The sequence below is a fragment of the Pteropus vampyrus genome, unplaced genomic scaffold (assembly GCF_000151845.1).
Source record: "Pteropus vampyrus isolate Shadow unplaced genomic scaffold, Pvam_2.0 Scaffold106, whole genome shotgun sequence".
Taxonomy (NCBI): domain Eukaryota; kingdom Metazoa; phylum Chordata; class Mammalia; order Chiroptera; family Pteropodidae; genus Pteropus; species Pteropus vampyrus.
In genome coordinates, this window is record NW_011888887.1 from 2,224,808 (window position 1) to 2,243,987 (window position 19,180).

The following is a 19,180-nucleotide window of genomic DNA, read 5'->3' on the forward strand; positions in this document are numbered from 1 at the left end:
GGAGGTTGGAGGAAGAGGAGGAAAGGATATGAACTCATACTCCACACAATCAGCTTCATACAGAAATTATATAAAGGAAGAGGTCTGGATTGTTAGAGTGAGATGAAGATTGTAGCTACTCTTGAACACAAGAAACTGTTACTGTGCTACCAAACAACACAAACACAGGAGTCTTATGACATCATAGATGCAATATTGTAAGACCTGAAAAGCTCTATATCCCTTTGTGGCATCTGAAATTCTTTTCTCCATAACTGACTCAGATTAGCTCTACCTCTCTTACTTTCCTTGACAAATTCAAGCTTTGAGAAAGAAATTATCATCACTGTAGAATAATAATAATCTAAAAGTGAAGTTTAAGCAAAAATGCTATCTCAAATGACATTTTTAACTACACATATTGCAGTGAAGATTTCAAAGAGAGCAATTCTAGTTTTTGATTGTCATTCAATACATTAAATGAGCATCTTACACAAATTAAATGTCTTTTTCTTAATTTTAAAAGTCAATATTAGAAAATAAGCAGACAAGTTCAGTTACATCTTAAACCTTTTTTAAAGTACGAGAATTTAACCAAAGGTGTTTTTTCCTTTTCTTTTTAAAACTAGGTACATACTTCCAGTGTTAAAGTTGTTTTCTTACTTTCTTTCCTACTTTTTCTTGATTTAATTTTCTTCTCAATCTTTCCCTATGCACTATTTAATTTACAGACTGGTTCTAGTTACTATTTCTGAAGTATAGTCCCTAAGGTTCTTATGGTGGGAGGTAGGGAAGTCATTACTATGACTGCATTTCAGACAGGTCCCTGACTTCAGGAGTCTCAAGAGCTGGAATCTTTTACTACATATTGTATTTCCTAAAAAAACATGGGAATGCTTTTTGAACTACTGCCCTACTTACACACATTTTATCACGTACTTTGATGTACTTTGTAAAGTATCTAAAGTTATGTTTAAAAGGTAGGTGCCAAATGTTGGCCTAAAACATAGTACTGTTGTGACTAGAAATATAAATGTGTTCTGAAGACATGGACTTCAAGTCAGGTGGCCTGGGAAATGAGTTGTTCTAAAAAGGTTTATCATCACCTATCCACAGAAAAGAATGGTCAGTAGACCGACAAAATAATGTTTTGTTTCATTGTACTTTGTACATACAAGGTGCTGTTTAAATAAGTGGCAGATTTATAAGTTACTTATATGTCTACTTCCTTACAGAAGATGCAAAGTATACCTAGATTAGACTCTTTGGTTGCTATGTGTGAATAGCAGCATTCAAAAATCAAGGACTCTTAAGAATTGGTTTGAAAGTAATTGTCCCTTTTACATTGGCAGGAAACTTAGCAAAGGCATATAAATATTATTGACTTGCCTTAGCTGTACAAACCAAACTAAAGCAAACAAAACAATACTTTATTCTCAAAATGACTTTAAAATAAAAGAATACACATATACATGTTTCTCCTTCTCTCTCTGTATATATATATGTATGTATATATGCATATACATATATACATATACATACACACACACATACACACACACTCACACACACACACACACACACACACCCCTATAGATATATATCTCATCTCAAAATGTTAGGAAACATCCTTTTAAAAAAATGTTGTCAGTGGTAAGAGAATACTATTCTTAGTGATTGTTAGAAATCTTTAAGGTTAATGTGCTCTCAAGACTTCCCTGAAAAACATTTTATGCCCTAGTACTTTAGAAGTAATAATAAAATAAAAGGTATATCAAATAGATTTTTTTTTTCTTAGATACTTTTGCAAGATCTAAACATGTGAGCTGGCATACAGGACCACTCTCCATTTACTAAGCCAAAGAGGAATGCTAGGTAACACATATGAATGGAAATGCCAGCACCAGTTTGTCCAATAGGTTCACAAGATCTCATTCCATAGTTGAGACTGAACGGGAGACAAAGCAATGGAGGGGAAGCTAAGATTGTATCACCATAGCAACCTGAGGGGGTGGGGGAAGGCATACCACATGCTAATCAATTAGGAGAACTGTTAGCAAGCTCAAGAAATCCTGGAAAATCTGCATGAGCCTATAGATACTGCTACAGATAAGATTCGAGTATGACACAGAAACTTAATTGGGAATTCTCTTTTCAACATATAACACTCAGTCATATTGTTAACACTCATATATTAATAATACTGTAGTTTATACCAGCCACTTTGCTGTATGCCATCTGCTCTAAAGAAATCTTATTTTTATGCTATTACTTTAAGTATGATAGCTATTAAGACAAGTTGCATTGATAATTCCCCTTTAGTTTGCATTAAATTGCACTATTAGATGAGTTTGAAAATGAACTTGATTTTTCAAAAGCAATATTTTAAAATCATTCATTAACGTAGCTTGGAGATTCAATGTTTATATAACTATTTTACACTCTTAAATCTGTTCAAATTCTTAATAGCTTAAACACTCAAAATATAAATTCTTTACTAAGATTTATTTGCGTTGTGTGGCAAGATTATTCAACTTATCTTTGAATGGGGTCAAAGAAGCTTGTAAGTCACTTAATTTCCTATTTATTTCTTTTAACATTATTCCCAGAGGCTGAGAATCCTCTTAAGTTTGCTGTTTTCCTTTTGCCTCTGGCTAACTATTCTTCCTCCCCTCGCACCACCTTCTACTTTGGCAGATCTAAAAGTATTCTTTTGTCCTACTTTTCTTGAATTCCAAACTATTGATGACTCTACATTAGAAGAATGACTGATGTGCTACACAAAGGCCCCTGTGTAGGTGAAGCCTCGAGATGTGCTAAGCAGCCCATTATTTTCACAATACAGTGATCTGCTCCAGGAATTTTTCTGAAGACATTTCCAAGGGACAAGACATTGGAGCCCCCATTCCTGTTTTATATTGACTTTTGACCTAACATTGGACCAGTAAATCCCATGTGTAAATATGAGGCTGGGTGGCAAGACCACTTTCCTAAATATTTACAATTGTAAACTCTCCAGGTTATAAATTACAACAGAAACAAGATGATCAGCTTTACCCACCAGGAACGTGTCTGTAATATTTATTTTTGTATTATATTAAGCAGGCTGGCAGGAGTTTAACTAACAGTATAAAGAAACTCAAAGATGAACAAAATTTAGATTAAACAATTCATCACTGAAAATAACCGTGAATAAGAAAATGGCTGAGAAAAAAACACAATGGTCAATGTTAGCACAGGAAAATGTTTTTTTAAATTAAAAAATATGTCAAGATATAACTTGGGTAATAAATAAATCTTATTATCAAACAAAAATTCCATATTCTCATTTAAAAACACAAAAGGGTGTATATTAATTTAGTGATAAAAAAGATTATACAATATACGTGCAACATCCAATAATCATCTGAACATAAATAGGCTGAGAAGCTCAGTCACCAATCGGTGAAGCAAGGATGCAAATCAGCCCCATCAAATCGAATCCATTGTGCGCAGTGATTCTCTGAGAGTAGAATAAAGGGCCCAGAAGCCAGTGTTAGACTGTGATTTCTGTCTTCTGGGAAACTCCACTTAACAGCTCTGAATATCATTAAAAGCCTGTGAGACAGCCATTCAAGGGCTGTTGCTGGAGGCTAACGTGGGGGCTTTCAGAATACACATGCAGAAAGATAGATAGCTCATGGTTATAGATCTTTTTGCAGAATAAGTCCAGTGGCCAAAATGTTGCAAAGCTTACTCTGACATCCAACAGCACATCTTATCTGTCCCTCCTAATTGTGAGGTAGACTTTTATCAACATGCAGTAATGCTCTTTGGAGGTAGAAACTGTGCCTGTATTTCTTTCTATCTTGTGGCACCATGTGTATTTTCTGGGCAAATGGCAGGTGTGCAATAAATACATGTTGAATTGAATTACAGCATGAGATCACATACTTTTCCCCATCAGCAGAACCCCACGTACTGCTCACTGGCAGTATTGAGATTACAGGGGTCACGGGCAGCACTCTGCTTAATGGTGTGCTGACTGACAGGGTAGAAAATCAAATCAAGAAGGCCAGCATGACCTTTGAGTTGGGCAGACAGGGTGCGCACTCACTGTAGCAACAAGGTCAAGATCAAAGTGACGAATGTCCAACCTTCTAGTACATGGCTAAAGACCTCAACTGACCACTTCTGATTATCTGCGCAATTTCATCAGTATCACCTGTGAGTAATGCTTTAGCTAATAGAAAACAATGAGAGAGGAGCACAAATAACATAATCCCAAACTGCAGCAAATTTACCAGCTTGAAGAAGTGCACTCGACAACGGGCTTCTTGTGGATTATGCAAGCCTACTGATTAGACATGAAAACAACTGCTTTATGGTGACCTGAAATGGGATTAACGTAAGCCGGATGAGTGTTAGAAATTCTTTAAAGGACTCAGTGAAGTACCATTCAAAATGATACAGCCAAGCTGTTAAAAAAAAATCCTGGGAAAACAGAGAAGCTGTGATGAATCCGGTATCAGTAATCAAGAAATGAGACAGCTCGCACTGAGAAAAATTATTTGGGAAAACATGATTCCAGGCAGCAAAGTCACTAGTTTCTATGCATCTAGGGTGAAAAGGGTTATTAGTCACTTATTTGTCTTTTAGCCACATCATTCTTCTCACATGGTAATCAGAACCAATAGCATTATCTTTAAATACTAAACACAAAATAAGTACACTATGTATAAATATGTTTCTAAATGAATTTTGTCTTTAAAAATAACTTCACTTTCAGCTATTAAAAAGCCTCTTTAACTCTAAGAGTGATAGTCAGTAGGTGACTAAGGCACTGCAATTTACATCTGCTTGGTGGTGATATAGTAGTCTATCTCCAGAGGGCTTCCAACCTGATTTTCTCCATATGGTATCCATATGTTATATTACCATAAACATATCTTCAAGAAAATAGCCGTATGCTTCACTTTTATACCTGAATAATAGCGGTCCTTCTTTATCGTTTGGTCGTTATCTCTTCTGTGGATTTCGAAATATTTATAGGAATTAAATATGAAAAGAATTATTTTTAAATCAGTTTAATGTAATCCCTATTATTCATAACATTGTATTTCTAGGACCTACAAACTTCTATAATACTAAAATTCCCAAGCTCGAATATCAAGATAGTATTATTAGTTACATGTGGGTCAAATAGAATTTAGCAGGAATTTTAATGCATCATCCCAAACAAGGTTCTTAAGTATGTTCTAGAAGTGGAGGATTTTTCTCCTATTGATGAATGAGCCATGGATAATCATCATCAATCATTTTCATCAATCTCATGATATCAACAACAGTTTATTGTTACTCAGTACAGACAATATGCCAGATATCGTGCTACAGGACATAGCATGTCATTTTTCATCTCACCTACAAGTTAAATGTAGGTTAAAAAAAAAAAAAAAGGTAGTAATGACATTTACGGCTACATTATTTTCAGATTGAATTCATTATATTCTCAGTCATCACAACAGTAATTCTGCACATATGAGACCTTGACAATCCTGGTCCTTCCAGGACATGCAACATGAGAAAGAGTAAGCATATCATCTGACTCTTGGCTTGTTCTCTGTCTTTTGTCGCCATCTTTTCTTCTTCTTCTAGCTTTCTAACTACCAGAACTTCCACAGACACAGACCATGGATCAAAAAGGGCTATGCTTATTTGGTTTCAGTGAATGCCTCTGAGTGGATGACTGCAGCCATAAAGTATTAGTATGTATGCAACTTTTTAAACTTCAGGCTGCTTTAGATTAGGAAATTCAGTGTCAGTCTCTAACCCTGGTAAATTCTCATTATTTCATGGCAGATTTGGGGGGCATCACGTTGTTCCCAGTATTTTCCATTTCCGATCATGTAAAATTGTATAAAATAATTCTGTTCATACACAATCTCAATTACTTCACCCTCTTGCTATAGCATATCCTTTCAAAATTCTTTGTCATCTACCAATTATTCCATGTAGCTCTATGTACTCCTTTTTTAAAGTCAGTAAGGCTTTGGAAGAGAAGGGAGGAGGATTCGACCAACCTAGATTAGACTAATGGAAACTTCACTGACCATGTTTCACCTGTTTCATGCTCCTTTTCTATCAGAGATAATACTTGTATAAGTATGCCCCACTTTTTGAAAGTTGGCTTAATGCTACTTTGCTTTTGTGAAAGAGCTACATTATTACCTGTTTTCGCTAACCAAAAAAAAAAAAAATCCAAAGAGGATTTTCACTTTTACAAATAAAGATGAAAAAGGAATATACCATTCAGCGTTTGGTTTGCAGCAAATTTTTAAAGAGGCAGCTTATATCCTGAGCAGCAAGAGTGGCACCGCCAAGCCCCTTCCCCGGGAACCACACTCAACAGCTCATCACCAAGCCACTGTAGCTTTGAACTGTGACTGTGAGCATCTGTGCTTCGTCTCAATTTATTTTGTGCATCCGTTAGCAAGAAGGGTCCTAAGGTAACTACTCTTTCGCTTTAAGCCATTTTAGCTTACAAAAGGTTTCATAGGAATGCTCTACTTTAGATAGTGGGGGAAACCTGTAGTTACACCCAGATAAAAACCAATTAGGAGGTAATAAGCACTGAATATTTATTTAATGCATACTACGCATTAAGTACCATACTAGCAACTTTACAAATAGCATACCATTTAATTCTCACAAGCCTATGAAATAAGAAATAGTATTATTCCCACCTAATGGATAATGAATTTGAGGTTTAGAAACATTCAATAATTCGCTCAAGTTTGCAAAATTAATAAGTGGCAGAGCTGTCATTTGAACCCATACAGTCTGACTTTGGAACCCCTGCTATAACTCCTCCTAAAATAAATTTTTATAATAAATTTCATTCACTCATATGCTGCATACTCACTATGGTTTAAGTACTCTATAATAATCCAAAGAATAGTAAGGTATGAGCCCAATTCTGTGTTTTGAAGGAGAGGGACATAGAGATAAATAGTGATATGTGAGATAACCAAGTATCTCACGTAAGATGGAAAGGATGCACTGTGCAGAGAGGAGTGAACACCACCTTCAGGAAGCCTTGCTAAGTAAAGGGTACTGATGCTCAAGGGGCCCTTAAGAAATGGAAGGACTTTAGTGAACAAGAACAGGGTCTCTTCTCCAAAATATGTGCTAACACATAGTGATGGAAAGTAGGACCCCCTATTTGAGAAAATGAAGTATTATTGTGGTAATCATTTCACAAGTACTCCTTATACTTACACAGTCAATTATGTCTCAATAAAACTAGACAAGAAATGGAGTAGTTGGAGGGTGTACACAGCAAACTGGCATGAGCTTATTTGGACAGTGGTGGAGCCGTTCCAGGAAGGATCTTAAATGTTAGGGATTTAGGCTGTTTTCTGTTGACAAAGGTTTTAAAATGTGGAGACACACAGTTGGATTTGCATTTAAAAAGGCAGGAGCTCTTAAACCTGACTGCACAGGAGAATCATCAGGGGATCTTTTAAAGAAATACTGGAGCCTCGACCCCACTTCCACAGAATCAAGTTCAATTCATCTGAGGGAGGACCTGGGCATCAGTATTTTTAAAAGGCTCCTAGGTGATTCAAATATGTAGCCTAGGCTGAGAACCACAGCTTCTTGGCTTCTGGTGTCTAATTTATGAAATAAAAACTGTACTTTTAGTAAACATTTGCTACATAAAAAGCAAAACATAACTAACTACCAATTCAGAAGATTTTGGCTAAGATATGATTCTAAACAATGTCTCAAATAAAATTTATTTTATTGCTAAATCAAGTAGAAAGAAAAACCACTATTGCTTTTGATTACATACTAAAGGTAGTAAGGATTTACCAGCAAGATGTGTGCCAGAATGCTGAGGGGTTATATTACAGCACTAGATTATGAGACAGTGTGGAAAAACCATGACATTTGTAAAAAGAAAATCAACAACTGATCTGAAAAACCCTTTCTTCTTAAAATTCCACGATTCTCTACCAATGCATCTTAGATGATAATAGTTAAAATTAATTATATCTTTACAATATTCTACAAAATCATGGCTAAACTCTGCCATGGCAATTGCAGCACGCTCTTAGCTGAGTTATACATGGAAGTATCTGCAGTAGTAAAAGTTGTTCCAGCACTTGGGTAGAATGACGGATGCTCCACAGTTTCTTCGGATGTGAAGCCACTAGGGACCTAGCTGCAAGCATGTATTTTTATAGATACCTCAGCTAATGTAAAAGTCCTAATGCAAACTTTAGTGCTTGGGAACATTAAAAAGGTTTGGGATGCTTCCCCAGAGAGTTTTAGTTCCATTAACACAAGACTTGGTGGCTGAGGACGGATATAATCCTGATTCCATGCTAGAGATATGGAAAGAGAAACTCTTTACTGTCTTCAAGTTAGCACTCACATTTCAAAGATAAGAGCCTTTCAGCATTGGGAGGACTAAAGAGTTGAAGTGGAACCAAATTTAGTATCTTATACACACCCCTTCCCCCAAAAGAGCTCAAGTGGCAGAATATAGCTAAATTATTTCAGCTGTTAAAAGACAGAAAGACAGAATTTGTGGGCCTCATTCAGTGCTAACATGATTGAAAGTATTGTTATTGAACTACCTGCCCTTGGTCCTTGGGGGTTCTGACTGTTGGCTCTCAAATGGCTAAGAGCTGCAGCTGCATGTAAAAATGTCTGTTGCCAACTCAAAGGGGCCATGATGGTCCCTGCCCACGGAAGGCCACTGTGCACAGATGTTCCTGTGTGGAGCTTCTACTCATGGCACAAGTCTAATGCAGATATAGGCAACACCAACAAATCTACTGAGCTCCCATGATTGTCCTCGGAGTGCCTAATATTACTTCACTAGGCCTTTCCTGACCACCATAGTCCCTCAAATCATGTAAGACAGGCTCTAAAGGAAAGAAAAACAAAACAAAACAAAACAAGACTTTGTCTTCTTGGAGAGTTCAGAGAGGAGTAGAGGGGCCTCCATGGACATCCAAGCTCCCCAGAGGTAGGTCCCACAGACATTTTTCCCTCATCACCAGCCCTCCAACCCACCCATTCCAGAACACTGCCAAGTCTGCCAAGTACACTTCTGCAACATTTCCTCAGCTGTCCCTTTCTCTCCACTCTTATATTCACAGCCCTCATTTGAAACCTCATTTTTTTTAAAAAACCTAATCTAGTCCAGTCATTCTAGATCTTCCTGTTTCTAGTACATCTTCTCCTCAATCTATCCTCCACTCCAGTGGTCAGTAAAATATGGCCAAGGGCCAAATCCTGCTTGCTGTCTATTTCTGTATGTGATGTTTGATCAGAACACACCATATCATTCATTTATGTATCTATGGCTGCTTTCATGCTACAATGGTGAAAGAGACTGCATGGACTACAAAATCTAAATTATTTACAATCTGGCCCTTTACAGAAAAAGTTCACCAACTGCGCTACTGGATTTTGATCAAAAGTATAAATCTGATTGCATTGCTTCCATGTTTAAAAGACCTTTGTGGCTACATTTGGTGGTGGTGAGGGACCAGACTGCAGTATTTCTGACCATACTAAATAAACTCCTGATCTTGAATGTGCCTTGCATATTAATGCTAACTTTGTCCTTTTCTGCCTATGCTGTGTGTTCTGCATGTCATGTCCTTCATCTGAAAAATTTCTACTTATCTTCTCAGGTTCAGTTCATATGTCATTTTAAGCATCTATCCTTCCTTTTCTCTTCCCAATGGTCAGACTCTCCCTACACATAGCACTTGATATATTTTTTTCTAGTTTGCATTTATCGCTTAATATTTCTTTCATTCACCTATCTACAGATCTGGTTGCCTTGCTAAGCCATAAGGAATTGGTTTAAATGTACCAGGATTAAACTTCCAAATGAACGTAATGGAGATTTTATAACCTTATTTATACTGAGGTTACTGTTATTTCAAAACAGTTTGAGAATTTCTCCTAGGTGTCTGCCTTCATAATCACTTTATACTCATGCAAGAAAAAGAGTCTTAACAGTCTGCAGTTACATTTTAAGTTAAATAAAAAATAACTCTCTAGCTTCATCACCAAGCTTATTCTAAAGGAGTTTTAATCCTTTCTGAAAATTAAATTTGCCCTTAAAGGAAAAAATATACCAGTAATGGTAGATGTTGAAGAATTTATGGTAGGCTTTGAATGTAATTTAAAAAGGAGAAATTTGAAAAAATACTTTGAGCAATGACAGTCATTAAAACAAATAAATACTTTTGTTAGAATTAACTTTAATGGGAATGCCACATAAACCAGAATGTATTTTTTGCTTAATTAATTAAATCACACTAGGATGGACTACTCAATAAATGGTTAACCTCATTTTTTAAAAAAATTGGATTCAGGTGGATAAACAGATCCAAGTATATTTAAAAAACTAAAACCTTTAGGAGAATATGATCTTTATAAATTTCGAATAGGGAAGGCCGCTAAAAAGGCAAAATAGAAAGAACCAAACAAAGCAAAGATGATAAATTCAACCACATTAAAATGAAAAATGTGTTCATGAACATACCATAAACAAAGTAAAGTCAAGCCATAGATTTGGAGAAGATATTTGCAAAGCATATAACTGACAAAATTTACCATTCAGATTGTCTAAGAATGACTATAAATCAATAGGATAAAAGCAATCTCCTAAAGGGGGAAAAAAAAAAAGATGTAAACAGTCAATACAAAATAAGATGAAACTTCAAGGTCCAATAAACATACCTAAAAATTCTCTACCTCATCAGAAATCAAGTAAATACAAATTAAAGCCATAACGAGATACCATTTCACACCAATCAGACTGGCAAATATTAAAAGTCTGGCAACACCAAGTGTTGGCAGGGATGTTAAGCAATGAGAAAGATCTTATACCTGATGGTGGAAGTGTAAATTAGCACAACTTTGGAGAGCAAATTGGCAATATCTAGTAAAGCTGAAGAAGCACTCCTACATCTATTCTTAGACATTTATTCTTAGACACATATGCATTATATATATACATACATGGCAGCACTGTTTCTAATAGAAAAGAAAAAAATCAACTAAATAGCCATCAATTGCAGAATGGAACATTAAGTTAGGATTGTTTACAGAATGGCAAAAATAGATGCAATAGGACATATGCCAACGTGGATAAGTCTCAAAAGCATAATGCTGAACAATAACAAAGAAAGTGAGAAGCAGAAAACTGTATGTAGTAAAATATCATTTTATATAAAATTTTAAAAGCTGCAAAGGAATGATATATATATTGTTCAGAGATAACTTACAAATGAAGCAAAAGTATACACGTGTGTGAGAATGATAAATAGCAAAATCAGGAGAGTGATTACTTTTGCAGAAGAAAGACATAACTTTATTAGGAACTTTAATTATATCTATAATCATTTGGTTTTTAGGCTAAGATATACTGATATTTGTATACTATTCTCTATTTTCTGACTATCTGGAATTTTCATAATCATAATCACTTTGAAGACAATTCTTTTTGAAGGAAGTTGCCATAACATGTACCTCAATAATAATAGCTCTAACAGTCAGACATATTCTGATCCCTGACAACAAACTGGTGAAATTTTAAACTACTCATACGATATTATCAGTTCTAGAATTAGAATTTACCTTGAAGCTTGGCCATTCTAACCTTCTCCCATTTACAAGTAAGAAAATGTCGGGGAGAACTAAATTGCTCAGTGTTGTCAGATTGGCTAGTGATAGGGTTGGGACAGCTAGGTCTGTAACCTCTAGCTCCTACAATTCCAGACACCGAGTATAATTAAATAAGGGCATACTCAAGCACAATGTCCAACATTCCAGCAGTATTACTTTTATGAATCTTACTTAATCTTAAATTGCAAATGTGTATCTTGAAACTTTTGTTAGGGACAGAAGCCTCTGGATACATTTTGGATTTGAGATGGCTCTATAATATGAGTCCTTATAACTATTCATCAAATGAAAATAGTGAGGTGCAAAACAGTGTGTATAATACAGTACTGCTTTGTAAAAACTGAAGAGAAACAAGAATATTGTATGAGATTGGCTTACATATGTAGGAAAATTCCCATAAAGGATAAAAAGTGGTTAGATGTTAGCAGGAATGAGTATTGGGCAGAACAGATGACAGGATTGGGAGGGTGACTTTTTACTATATGTCTTTTTTATAGCTCCTCTATTATGAAAGACACATTATTTTTCTCACCTTCTCTCAATGAATTCCAGTTCCAGCTTCTTATCATGTCTACGTGACCTTTTTCATAGACTGATCAGAAAATGACGGCTATGGTCAGGACCTGACAGGGGGAGTTTACACAGTGGTCATTACCTTGGCGTTGCTATGGGCCCCAATTTCAAGGGCTCAGCTTCTTACGTAATAAAATTTTGGTTTTAATTCCTGAGTTGAAATATCTCATGCTTATTGTTTTCTGCCTATAGCCTTAAGTTCTGGCAGGTAACATGGTGTGGGGCTTGCCTGGGCTGTGAGGTGCTTGGGTTTCTTTTGATGTCTCAAATATGTCTGCCAGTCCACTTGGCAGCTTGTCACACCTTGACCCCTAGCTCCTGGGTGCTTAATGGCTCTCATTACCCTGTCTTAGATTTGGCTGACCTTGACTTCTGCTGCTGATTCTCACTAGGGTATCCACTCTAAGTTCCTTTTACCTCTCTTTTTACCCGTCTCACCTACTGACCCCTAAAATGTGAAGTTCTCACTGATATGTTTTTCCGCTATGATAATTTCCACAAACCAGATGGAAGCTACTTCTACCTTAACTTTGAATTTGGTTTCCTCCTCCACAGCTCTAGAGAATAGCTTTAAGAAAAACCATGGCAGTTGAAAGAATCAGAGACAGAGGATCTAAGGCCCCAGGCTGAATAAAGAAAAATTCCTCTGGCTCTTAATTTCCTCAAGTCTAAAGTGAGCTCTTTAGTAGACACTATCTGTGAGGTTCCTTACAGAGCTAAAATTCTCACTCTCTTTTTTTACTCTCTTCTACCTCCTTCCAGCTCTATTCGTTCTTCCACCTAAACATTTCAAACATACTCTGAACAGAACAGATGTGTTTAGACACATGTACTCATGATTTAATCTCATAGAAATATATCAGAGAAGACTAAAAAGCTTGGAAACATAAAGGAACAAATGGGAATTGCTGTCTGCCAACTTTTCTCATGGGAAAAAGGCATTTTCTTCTAGAGAGAAAAATCTCTCTAGGAATTATGGTTTAAAAAAGAAGCCTCAATTTTTCCTCTAAGGACAGTCTTATATACTTTTCCTTAAGATATGAGGTAATAGAGAAGTTAGCATTTTGAAAGTAAGTAGTCTCTTATTTTAACTTTATCGTCAATTCATGTAGTCACCCACTAAGATACTTTCTAAGCACATAATCATGGAAGCAATTAGTTCTCCTTAACTAATTTGTATTTTCAATCATCATTGTCATCTTGTGGCTAGAAACCTGGGAGTCACCCTGGAGCCCTCCCTCTCTTTGACCACACATCTAGCCAACCACCTAATCCTGAGGCTCAAACTCCAGAACAAATCTTGAACCATTCACTTTTTTGCTACTCTTCCGTCTGTCCAGCCATGCCTCACCTGAACTCTCTAATAGCCTTGAGGTACCCCCGGTGCCCTGTGGCCATTCTCCAATCTCCACTCCATAGTGCAGCCAGAGAAATCTTTTTAAACCCACAAACCTGGCTGGGCCACTCCCCAGGGAACATTCTTCAACGTTACATCAATGGCTTTTGAATCAAATCTTCACTCATTCCCTAGCCTTCAAGGTAAACAGGATTTGGTTCCTGTTTACCTTTCCATCATTAACTAGCCATGTGAGCTTGAGCAAGTTATAGGGTCTCTCTTTATATTATAAATTTTATGCTACGAAATACAGCTAAGAAGTAAAACCTGCCTGTAAAGTACTTGTGATAGTTCTTGGTTCATAGCAAGCAGCCAATGAGTAAATAACTATTTGCATATTTTATAGTCAATAAAGACTCAGCAAGGGAATATTACATTTAAGCAAACTATATAAAGTCATATACTTGGGTTAAAATCCCAATTGTATCAAAAATGGCTTAGGACAGTTTCACAGTTAATGTGAAAGACCTTAAGGATTTTAGGAGAAGGCAAGCATCTTAGAGAAAAAAGCCTAGTGGTTTCCACATCACCTCTCTACCCAATTCATACACACATACAAAAATAAAGAAATCTTTGACCATGATACTATTTATATCTAAAACAAAAGAGGTCACATGTTGCACTTCAGATAGTATTTGGTTTTATTCTAGGCACCATATTTTAATAGCAAAATTAACATGTGAATTAAGACCAATTTAGGACAAGTAGGAAGGTAAGGGTCCTACATACAATGTAATATATAAGTAGTCAAGGCAAGTGAGATAGTTAAGGGGTAATTAGCCTTGGGGGAAAAAAGACCCCGAAGAGAGAATAGATAAATATTTGGAAAGCCTTTTCATAGAAAATACATTATATATATTCTAATGAGCAGAGCTAGACCCAAAGTATAGAAGTCACAAGTCAATTCTCATTATTAGAACTATTCAAAAATGAGAGGAAAAATAACTACGTGGAAAGAATTTTCTTTGTGGATAAGAGTGGAGACTAGATAACAACAGCTAAGCACTTAATGATGTGCTAAGAGCTTTATAAATTACTCGTTTAATCCTCACAACAACTTTCAGAGATAGATACTATCATTTTTCTGATGAGGAAATTGATACAGGTTAAGCGACCTATCCCAGTCCAACAGGAAACAGCTGAAACAGGAGTCAAATGTAGGCCTCTCGACTCTAGGACTTGGCCTCCATACTGCACAGCTTCTGAAAGAGCTGATTTCTGAAAGTCTTCCACCTCTAATTTCCATGTTTCCACCTCTCACAACTTTCTGCAGTCACTTGCTGACTAGCATCCCATCTGCCTGTAATTTCCTGTTACTAAGATTTGTTAGAGAAGGAAATTTTTCTGGAATAGACGAATGTGTAACATTTCCTGGAGATACATAGGAATTCGTATGTAAGGAGAGAGTTGTAGCAGAAGGGGAACATTAGTCTATGCAAACCCTCCAGGAAAAGAAGTCTCTGTAACCAAAAAGGACCCTACAAGAGGTCCCTTTGCTCACTCGGAAAGAGAATTTCTGGGATGGTTTTAGATATGCAGTCATTTTAAATATGCATTACTTAACAAAGAGGTCCAAGAGAAAAATCAAAAGGTATAGCAGCCTTTAAAATATCTTCTTCTTCATCATATTAAAAAATGATAATTGCAGGAAGTTATTAAAATGCTAACATTCTAAAAATAGAATAATCTCTATACAGTATTCCCCACAAGGAGAGAGTTTATGAAGTAAAATGTTCTGGAGTAATTTGAGACCCAGATAAAAATGGGGTGGATAAATGAGATAATAGCAAACAGCAGAATACCCCACAGAATTCATAGATATTCTGTTCTGGTAAAAAATTTTGGTATATTGCTATGCTCAGATGTCTCATAGGGTCTCATCTGGCACAATTTTACAGTCATAGTAAAAAATACAATTTGCTCATTTAGAACATGTTTTAGAGCTGGGTGAAAAAATAATTTCCCTAAATTGAATATTTGGGAACCAATTACAACCCCGAATCTGTTATTAACCTCAAAATAGGTAATTGCAAGTTTGTGTCTAAATCCATTTGTCATAATAGAGCAAATTAAGAATCACATGATGGACGTGATTAATGTGTGACAGTTATCATGAGCGCCATGAGCCCAAACTAATAACAACATGAAAGAGAGATTCCAAATGTGATGCAGCCATGAAGGCAAAACTAATTTTCAAATTATAATAGCAACATCCAAGAAAGCTAATGTTTTCTTTGTGCGATAGTCACGGCTGGGCATCTGGAGGATGGCTGGCCACTAATGTCCTAATAAATGGCTGGCACACACTGGAAGGGCTGTCATCATGTGGTGAGCTGAACACAGTTGTTGCTGCTGTTGTCATAATGGACTGGCCAGGCAGCAGGGCACAGAGAACTGAAAAAAGTAAGTCTCATTACTGGCTCGGGTTTAGGGCTCGATACGTTTGAGAATTCTGACTCATACTGCATAAACATATTTTCAGTGCACATAGGTAATACTCCTCCTTTATTCTCGTGTACCATTTCCTCCCCACTTTCTTTTTTTTTTTTTTTTTGAGAGAATACCAGAAGACTTGGAAAATACTTGATAGTGTCACAATGAGAGCTTGCTTTAGGCAACAGACACTTTGGAGTTAAGATAGAAAATTGCTTGCAGATTCTGTGAGAACAGGGACTTTACCTACTGTCACTCGATGCCTGAGAGGAACATCTACTCTAGCAGGCACTGGCAGGCCTGATATTGTCAGGTGAACCACACGATAAAAGGCAATGACCCTACCCTGCTAGACTGAGTGCTGTGAGATCAGAGAAAAGGTCTTTTTCATCTTCACGTCCCTGGCATGGTGCTGGAGCAGATAACCAGGAAATACAGAACATGTAAATATAAAAGAGTTAAGCGAACGGGTTTAGAATCCTGGCTCTGCCACTGACTTGCCTGTGTGACCCTAGGCAACTTATTTCAACACTTCAAGTCTCAATTTCTCTGCAAAAACGAATAACAGTCATGAGGATTAAATAATGTATTAAAGTATTTAGTACCTGTAGTTGTGCTAAAAAAATGGCTGTTTATTTTATCAAAAACATTTTAATGATGAAGACTGCCTAAGAAGTATGAGGTAAGAGAAGATAGAGGAAAAAGTCCAAGATAGTCATTTTTTTTTTATAGATCAAAGGTGGTAACAAAAGTTCTCTGCATAGCACTCTATGAAGTGAATACAAATAACCTTTACTTGTCCGAAGTAGTTTTCTTTTAAAATCTAATTGGCTTTTTAGCATTTTTCTTACAATGGTTCCAAAAAAGTCTGTACAAAAACAGTAAATTCTCGTGAGAATAAATACTGATTAGAATAAATATTTCTCGCCTCATTTAAGCTCAACAAATTTCTGAAAATCTTGACTATTTTAACACTTACAGTACCTCAAGGATAGGTATATACATATATGTTTTAAAAACTTATTTTTACTTCTTTTTTTTGATGTAAGTCTGAACATATCTTCCAATTTAATAGCAGAACCAAAAAATAACTCTTTTTCAAAATTTTTACATTTATTCTTTGCATTCTTCTATAACAACCTTTCTATGGTTTTATCTCTTTTGATAGCATAAAAATTGGAATCCAAGTCTTAAAATTAAAGTGGATATTTTAGGTGTTAGAAATTTTCCACATCTGCCTCCAACATTACTGAAATTATCTTAGTATCATCTTTGGTAATAAACCTTATTAGTTATTTGTACACTCTAGTCACAGAGTTGTTTAGACATTATGTATATTTTAATTTAATTGTTTCTTATTTAAGTGTTAAATTTGAAAGAAAGTACTATTAGGCCTTTGAGAGTGTCTAGGAATTATGGTTTTCTGATATATGTCAAATTTGGGGTTCACAAATGTGTTTGTGTTATTTTAATACACCATGAATTAGCTGAGATAATTGAATGATGTTTTCAGTGGTTCTGTTTAAAAATTGGCATGTTTCCAAAACATAAACCTGGAATAAGTAATCAGAGATTAAAGTAAGGTTATTTTAACTATTTAAATGGCATACACACAGTATAATAAAACATCCATATATTCTGACTAAACTATACTGTGTATGTAAATATTACTCAACCCAAAGAAGTCCAGCTCTTCTTAGAAAGTAAGTTAATTTGACTCTCCTGATGAATAACATATACATATTCAAAGCATATTACAAGGTGAAATCCATATGTATATCTTGTAATTTGTGATTACAAACTCTCTAAGAAACACTACACTGGTGCCACAATGTGATATCTGTCTTATCAGACATAAGGAGACATGAATCGCCCGTCACTCCTTCTGTCAGTCTCCTTACTTACTCTGCTTATGGTCTCTGTCATCTCACACACTGGTATCTCTTCTCCTTAACACCATCATCTGCCCTATGACAACACATTCCCTTCTGCTTTGTCTTCTAATTTGAAACTGCGGTGTTCTTCTAGGCTGAGCCCTCCTCCTTTACTCTCACTGAATATTCCTCTTTTCTCAGAGGTCATATGTACTTCTATAGATTCAACTACTACTTACATGCGGGGAACTCTGAAATGTTTCTTTATGAATGTTAAAATGCAAGGAACCTCAGGACTCTCTTATTTCCTATATAGAAAATGGAGGCTGGCAGCCATGAAGTCACTTGACTAAAGTTACCCACCTAGTTGGCATAAGGAAGAGCACAGAACACAGGACTCTACGATTTCAGTTGTCTGCTCTCTACTATATATATAATACTGTGTCCACATTTAGCCTTGATGCCTCATATGATCTCTTGCATCTCTACTTTCTTACTGAACAACACACGTCAAATGTCCAAAACCAGATTCTTCACCCTCCCTCTCGAGCCAGGCCATGACATCTTTTTTTCACTAATGACATCTTACTCTACAGGTTAACCTAGCACAAAAGCTTAAAATCACCTTTGACTCTTTCCTTTCATCTTCTAAATATAATCACTACAAGTTCTTTGGATGGTGATTATATAAAAATAAATCCATCTTTTAAGGTCAAATGCAAATACGAGCTCTTCACCCAAGCCTTCCAAGGTCATCAATTCATACTGATTTCTCTTTCCTCGGAGCATTGATTGAGTCTACTAATTATTTTGATACTTAATCATATATCTTATGGCATCACTAATTACCAAACTTTAAATTGTTTTGTATTTCTCATAAGACCTAGAAAAGTTTACACATACAGTAGATACTCAATAAATTTTCATTGTATTGAATCGTATTTCACCGTAATGTTATTGGCTGACATATCTCTAAAAAATAAATAAGATGTTTGCAAAAATATATATATATAAATGTCTAATCACTATGCTATATATGTGAAACTAATATAAAATAATACTGAATGTCAAATCTAGTTGAAAAATAAAAGTTTTTTAAAAAGATGCTTGCAAATATTTTCTGATAGTTTTGAATATTAAAGCAAAAAAAATTGAGTTATGAAAAAGTATTCCTCTTAAAAGAGCATCTTATTTAATAAAATATTTCCAAGTGGAAGAAAAGTAA

The 19,180-nt window shown here is 35.7% G+C and overlaps 1 protein-coding gene across 1 annotated transcript in view; it reads right to left on the minus strand.

Annotated features, from left to right (window-relative positions):
• The window catches only part of FBXL17 (F-box and leucine rich repeat protein 17), a gene marked incomplete at its 5' end in the record, with an annotated part of 449,450 nt that overhangs the window by 71,438 nt on the left and 358,832 nt on the right, over positions 1–19,180 (minus strand). The window lies entirely within an intron of this gene.